The 7,181-nt window shown below is 34.0% G+C and overlaps 1 pseudogene; it reads right to left on the reverse strand.

Annotated features, from left to right (window-relative positions):
* Positions 1–1,181: 1,181 nt before the first annotated feature.
* Positions 1,182–2,071, reverse strand: LOC148762835 (dirigent protein 22 pseudogene; annotated as a pseudogene).
* Between the last annotated feature and the right edge of the window lie 5,110 nt (positions 2,072–7,181).

Here is a 7,181-nt window from a genome sequence, read left to right on the forward strand (position 1 = left end):
AAATCGTTTGGTGAAAAAAGCTCAAAAAATATAAGTCAATTTGAGGCGTAAACCTAAACATACTTGACTCATTAATAGGTTTCGGGTTGAGGCGCGGAGCCTAGCGAATGGATCGGTTTCATTAAGAATAATTTTGTCTAATTTTTTTTTCTCTTGACTAAAAACAAATAAAATTATAAGAAGAACTATTTTAAAAACGTCTTATACCTCAGGCCTATTTATGAAAAGTACTCTATATAAAAATATAAATATATTAGTTCTTAGGAGGACAAAGATAATTTCCATTAACAATTATGTAAAATGGCTTCGTCTGCTATAGAAACATTTCAACTTGTTCAGTATTTTCAATTTTCCTTTGGAAACCAAAGAGGGTCAAGAATAGTAATGGGAACGAAGGTGATCAACTTGGACCCCAGCACCATGATATATATATATATATATATATATATACACACACATAGGTCTGGACCACATTAAGCCAATCAGAGGTAAATGTCATAACGTTTTTTGGAAACTATGGTTTCAAAATTCAAATGCTCTTTCTTTACTCTTACCGGTCTCCGCAACTTACAGAGATTCGTAGCTTTAATTTCTATGATGATGGCCTTGGGCTTTCTCCCATCTCCCCAAAAGCGCACTACTAAGTTCAAAAAATATTCTTCTTTGGCAGCTTGGTCTAAAAAAAGAATGAATGAATTCCATCCTCCATTCGGTTTCTTGTAAAGTTTCAAGTGGTGAAGGCTAAAGCTATTGCATTATAAATTTCACAAACTTAGCTTGGAAAAGGATTTTCCTTTTTCTTTTAATATAATTTAATTAATGCACTAGTTTTGATTTTGGCAGTCAATTTTCTGAAGAAAACATAAAATCAATATAGCAGTGAGTGGACAGATTTGATGGGGACACGAGAGCATGCTACAATTGGTTAATTTTGTAAGTTAACATCATTGAATCAATGTTTTTAAAATAAAAAGCATAATTTGATTTAGACATGTATATTAATTTTCAATAAATAATAAAATGCTCAACAAAATCCATTGTACGTATCACCTTTTGGTAGATCGCAAGAAACCACAGATACATTAATTATTCAATCATTAATTAATTATAAGGTGAAATACTTGAACTTCTAGCACTGCTTAATGTATGACTCCATGAATCTTCTTGTCTTGGACATGGGATTTTAATGAAAATATCAATCAACATAAAGTGGCCCAAAGACACATAAGGATGGAAGTTACCCAAGAAAACCAGAAGAGAATAAAGGAACATAAGCCATAAAAACCAAAGGAAAATAAGCCACAAAAACCAAAGGCATCGATGATCATATCAATAATGGAAGACATAGACGTTGTACTCCACCACAGCATCCCCGGTTTTAGTATCAAATGTGTGAGTCTTTGCCTGAGCATAGCTACGGGCAAACCGGAAAAGCCCGCTACCACCAACAATTGGCATCTCCCTCACGGTCCAGAAGACAGTGTTTCGCCCTAGAAGACTAAGGGAGCTACCGTTGTACTTTCCTTCCGTAAAAGCAAAGTTCATTACCATTAACAAACCAACTTCATCTTGGGCTGCGGACGCGTAAATTCCTTGCGCTTTTCCCACGAGCTTGGAGTTGCGCTCAGGTGCAACGGTCAAAGGGTCATCGGCCATCACCACAGCACCGAAACCAGTTTCGGATTTGTTTGTCATGGCTGCGCTGGCTACTCGAACGGCCGAGGGCTTTCGTCCACTGACTATGTCATGGAAGTAGAAGTGAAGGTGGCTGAGTTTCTCTTGCTTGAGTCCTAGTTTGGCTGGGGATAAGATGTTTGAGAAGCCATTAGATTTTGTAGAGGCAAGAGTAGTCGAGAAGAAGAGCAGAGTAAACAGAAAGAGGGAGGTGGAGGAGAGCAGCTCTGAGAGGGTTTTAGCCATATTAAAATTGTACACAGTTTTCCGGATTTTGAAGGATACGAAATATATAAAGAGCTAAGATGGGTGACTACCAATATTTTATAACGAAACAAAACGTGGGTTTGGTAACATAACTCAGTTAATAGAGTAAAGTCGCATGGAATATGGGTTATTTCGGAAGAAAATTACAAGCAGGCGTGTCAAAGTTAGGCCGGTGGGCTGCCTTTTTATGTCATGCCGTCCGCTTGAAAATATATATGTAGCCGAAGACAACAACTCCTTTCTCTTGAGCCAACACAGAAACCATTTACCGTTGTAAATAAATGAATCATCATAAATGAAGCCAGTTCAGACACAGCAATAATCAACTAAAAAAAGATTGGGCTTTTGTATTTTCGCAAATATGAAAATAGAGCTGTGTAAAAAAAAGAAACCATGCAGCAATCAGCATGTTTCTATGCTATTTATATAGCAGCACATTACTGAATATGTATGTATTTCGATATAGTCTATCTTAAATTAATCTCCTTTTCTACTTTCCGGGGGAGCTCAGAAATTTAAAATCGTCCTTTCTTGACTCAATTGTTAAGAGGAAATTAGCCTAAAGTAGACAAAAAGTACTTCAATTTTGTTCACAACTCCTTCCATTGAAGAACCTATTTTCTGCAGTTCGAAATTAATCTCTTAATCTCTGTTTTCTTGGATGTGTGGGTTGTCAAATGAACAGGTCAATAAAGTACTTGACGCGCTGCTACGAAAATTAAGCAAGTAATTTTCCACAACAAAAGCAGAAGCTAATACGATAATTCCTTACCACCAAGGGAGGAAATCAATGTCCAAGCAGTGTGAACCACGCAAAGGCAATATATATATATATGCGCACTTTGGTTAAAAGGTCTTTGATTCCAAGAGATTTCCTTCTCTTGTATTGCTTTTGTTCGATTTCTAATTTTCATCTCAAGATTAATTACTCGCCAAAATCATGCCATGATGACAAAATTGATGTCATCTCCAAGTATTCCATAAGAATGTGAGCTTTAAAGTCAAATTTGTCACTCTACTATAGTTTAATATTGAATTTTATCATTATATTTCAATTTTATTAGTTTTTATCATTATAATTTTGTTGATTTTGAGTAAAAAGTAAAAGAATTGAATTATTTCACGTAACAAATTTCCATAAATTTTATTATTTTTATCTAAAAATCAATAAATTATGGTTAATTTTAATAAAATTAAGATATATTGACAAAATTCAACATTAATCTATAATATAATAATAAATTTGACCATAATCTTTAAGAATATGGACTCGGTTCTGGAAAAACCATAGAGGGCCAAAATGACAAAGGAATATCTACCGTTTCCAAGTTAAAGTGACCTACAGCACTATTTCAAGGGAAACATAGCCTTGAAGAACAGAAGGTTACCCTGTGAAAAGAGGAGAGAATTGTAAAGGAAGAGCAGCTGCTTTCAAAGGTCTAAAGGTGGCCTGTTAGTCTGTCTCGTCGGGCATTTAAGACTCTTATGCCATTAAAGAAAAAAAAAATGCATGGCAAGGACCCCCACGTTTAAAAATTGTCGAAATCTCGTGTTTTGAATGAGACATGGAATCAAGTTTGCTTTCTCATTTAAGATTATCAATTTTGATAATTTATATCTAACTATTTACGTCTAAGTATTATTGATTTAATAATTTTTTAAATTTAAAGTATGTGATCATTGAAGTTTAAATTCAAATTATTAATAGTGATTGAATTATATATTTATATAAATTTTAACAATCATATTTACATCTAATATAAAATAAAGTATTATAATATCTATATATCAACTTATGCAAAGTTCAAATTCAAAATATTAACAACTAGCAATAAATTCTCATTGTAAAAGGAAAAGATGAGATTCTAATCCAATCAAAACATTCTAAAACAAAGGTCCTGGTAGGGTATGTGATGTGCACTTTCTATATTGGGTGAACGAGTGTGGTTGATTCATTCAACAATAACCTCATACATGCTCAAAAATATAGCAAAATGCGGTCCTTAATTACTCCTTAGTCCTTACCAACTCTGTCTCTAGCAAACTTCATGGTGCACAGATTGTTTACACAATCTCAACTCGCTTAAGAATATGATCCTTTGGGCATCATGTTAGGGAGATTGCAAATCTGTTCTTGAATTTTAATTCCAATAATCGCCTAAGAATAATCGCCTATGATTACAAAAGCGAGTTAAATGTTTTTTATTTTTTTTAGTTTCCTCTTCAGACAGAAACGAAAATTTAACTGAGATGGGAAGCTGGAGTTCTATATTTTAACTCGGCCCCGTTTTATGTCGAGTTATTGTCACATGGTGAATGTGTAAAAATAAAAACTTATAAGATCTTAACAATAATCATTAAAAAAATTTTAATGATTAATTAAATAAAAAATAAAATATTTTACTTTTCTCTCTAAAATCTCTTTTGCTTTCTTTTCTTGTTCTTATGAAATCCTAAAACAGAAAATTGAGAAATTAGTGAAGAGATTTCGGATTTTAATTGAAAAAGATAGAAGAAATTGTCTGCCAAGATGAGTATGTAAGATTTTGAGTTTTTGTTGAAAGAGATTGTGCTAACCCTGAATATTTCATCAATTTAAATTGCAAGCAATCAAATACTGCGTGTCAATCATCAATAAATGGTTTACTAGACAAAAATAATTTAAAATTTAATGACAAAAATTATGTGTGCGTTTCAATCATCAATCAAACCCTGACCTGTTTGATCTTTCTTCTCAAGAAAACGAATGCAAAAACTTGAGGATGCTGGGGGGGGAAAATGCAAAAAAAAAAAAAAAAAAACATATCTGATACCTGAAAATTAGAACTCTGAGCAATTAAAGCGTAACTCTATTGAAATCGATCATATCTGGTAGATCCAGATTTTAGTTTCTGAAAATTCAATGTTTTTGTTTCAAAGTAAAGAAATTTCAAAGAGAAAAGTGAAAATATTTTTTTTTATTTAATTAATTATTAAAATATTTTTAATATTTATACTTAAGACAGTTTTTATTTTAATTTGTTAACGCAACGTGGCGTTTGTTGGTGAGTTAACAGCGTACAGAAGTTGTATAGATGATAAATTGTATTTTTCATAATTACATTATTTTAACAAAATATTCAAAAATGTGCTGTGAACCGGGCCTCGTTTAGCCCTTGAATCAATTCAGGCTTGCATCCCAAAGTCCAAACAGGTCCAAAAAGTGGACGGCCCAAACCCGAAACCCGAAAAAGCTGAAAAACCGAAGGAAAATAAGAAACCTAGCGAAGGAAAGAAGCGGCTCTAAAAGGATCGTTTTAGGGTTTTGTTCCTCCACAATGCTACTCTCTTCTTCCTTGGAGCTCGAGAGAGAGAAAACCTGAGAGAGTGAAAAATGCCTGCCGGTCACGGTCTCTGCGCTCGGACAAGGGATTTGTTCGCCAGACCCTTCAGAGAGAAGGGTTACATTCCCCTGTCGACTTACCTCAGGACTTACAAGATCGGCGACTACGTAGACATCAAGGTAAACGGCGCCGTTCACAAGGTTATGCCCCACAAGTTCTACCATGGCTGCACCGGTCGTGTCTGGAACGTCACCAAGCGCGCCATCGGCGTTGAAGTCAACAATTAAGCTCTTTTTTACTTTGATTTCAATTTTCCTTCAAAAAATATAAAAATTTATTATGTTATTATTTGCATATAACTGTGAGTTAAATTTTTTTTAATTTTCATAAAAAATTTTATTTGAATATTTTACTTTCAGTTTTTGAAAATATTAAATCATCTCTGATCTTAGACTTCGAGTTCTTATTGTAACAAGGGTGAGCTAGTTAGATTTTTTTATCTAAAAAGAGGGTGTGCAACAAAGAGGCAGCTTAGGAAGCATTTGTACAGATCTTTTTGAGTCCTTAAGCAAGGTTGTGTCTGTGCCAAGAAAAAATCTAATGTCTGATAGCTCCTAATATATTTTGAAAAAAAATCCGACATTTTCGTCTGATAAATTTTAAAGACAAATCTAATCTATGGTAATGTCTGATAGCTCCTAATCATGAAAAAAATCTCATGTCTAATAAATAATCTTTTTGGTAGCTTAGGTAGCCTTAATTATCTCTATCTATTTAAGTAAATCATGAGAATTCGACCCCAGTTGTAGCCAATTGCATGCAATATCATGTGGAGTTAGTTTTTTTCTTTTTTAATTAATTAGAAGTTAAAACTTAGAATTGACATGAAAAATTATGTAAATTCATTTAGAGAGAAAAAATAAGATATTGTCGCTATGATATTTTTTCGAAGAAACATATGGGCTGTAAGCTGCATGGCAGCTTGGAAGGAGGAAGACTTTGTCCCTGCATCCCTGTTCTTTGATCTAGCTAGCAAGATCCTTCCGTATACATCTTCTTCCATGGGATAACAATATATAATTAAAATCAAAGATCAATATCCGGTTTGCTTACGTTATATATAGTGATATATACTAACAAGCTATATCAAATCCATCCATCGATCTCAGGCTTTTAATATATTTTTCTCCTTCTGAATTCTACAATATCTCATTGTACTGATCTCAAACATGCCTAGAACCCTACCAAACCTCTCCTTCCGCTTCCTCATTCTCTTTCTCTCCTTAATCCTTAGCCACGACAAACACTTGCGCAATTTCCGATGACCGCTTGTCGTGAGAGCTCAAGGAATGTATGCGTCTGCTGCACAAAGTGAAATTGGTTTTTGTAATGGTAATGAGCTTTGCTTTCATGCAAGGGAAATGGAGTGGAAGCAGTCTCAGCATTTTGGGGCGTAACCCCATATATATCGTCAACCGTGAGGGAGACGCCGATCGTTGGTGGGAGCGGGCTTTTCCGGTTTGCACGTGGCTATGCTGGGGCTAGGACTCACTCACGGGAAGCTAAAACTAGGAGTTGTGTCTATGTCTTCCATTATTGATGCCATAATATGCTTTACTTCAATCATGGTGGTTTACATTTCTTTTTGTTTGCTTCTGATTCATTGATTTTGCTTTTGAATTCCATCTTTGCCCAAGATTTGACAGTCATATAGAAAGAGGCGTGTGATATGACCAAACTACGAAGTTTTGCACTTCCAAACAAATTTAGGATGGGAACATAGAAAAGGCCTTTAATTTTTTCCTATACTAATGTGCAATTTAATTATCATACTTTTAGTTCAATTAAAGCATTAATTTATAAATATACAATTAAAGTAAATGAATTATATAACTATAATACATCAGTTTTTCAAAA

This window comes from Theobroma cacao, chromosome 5 (genome assembly GCF_053813885.1).
Source record: "Theobroma cacao isolate CCN51 chromosome 5, ASM5381388v1, whole genome shotgun sequence".
NCBI classification, from domain to species: Eukaryota; Viridiplantae; Streptophyta; class Magnoliopsida; order Malvales; family Malvaceae; genus Theobroma; species Theobroma cacao.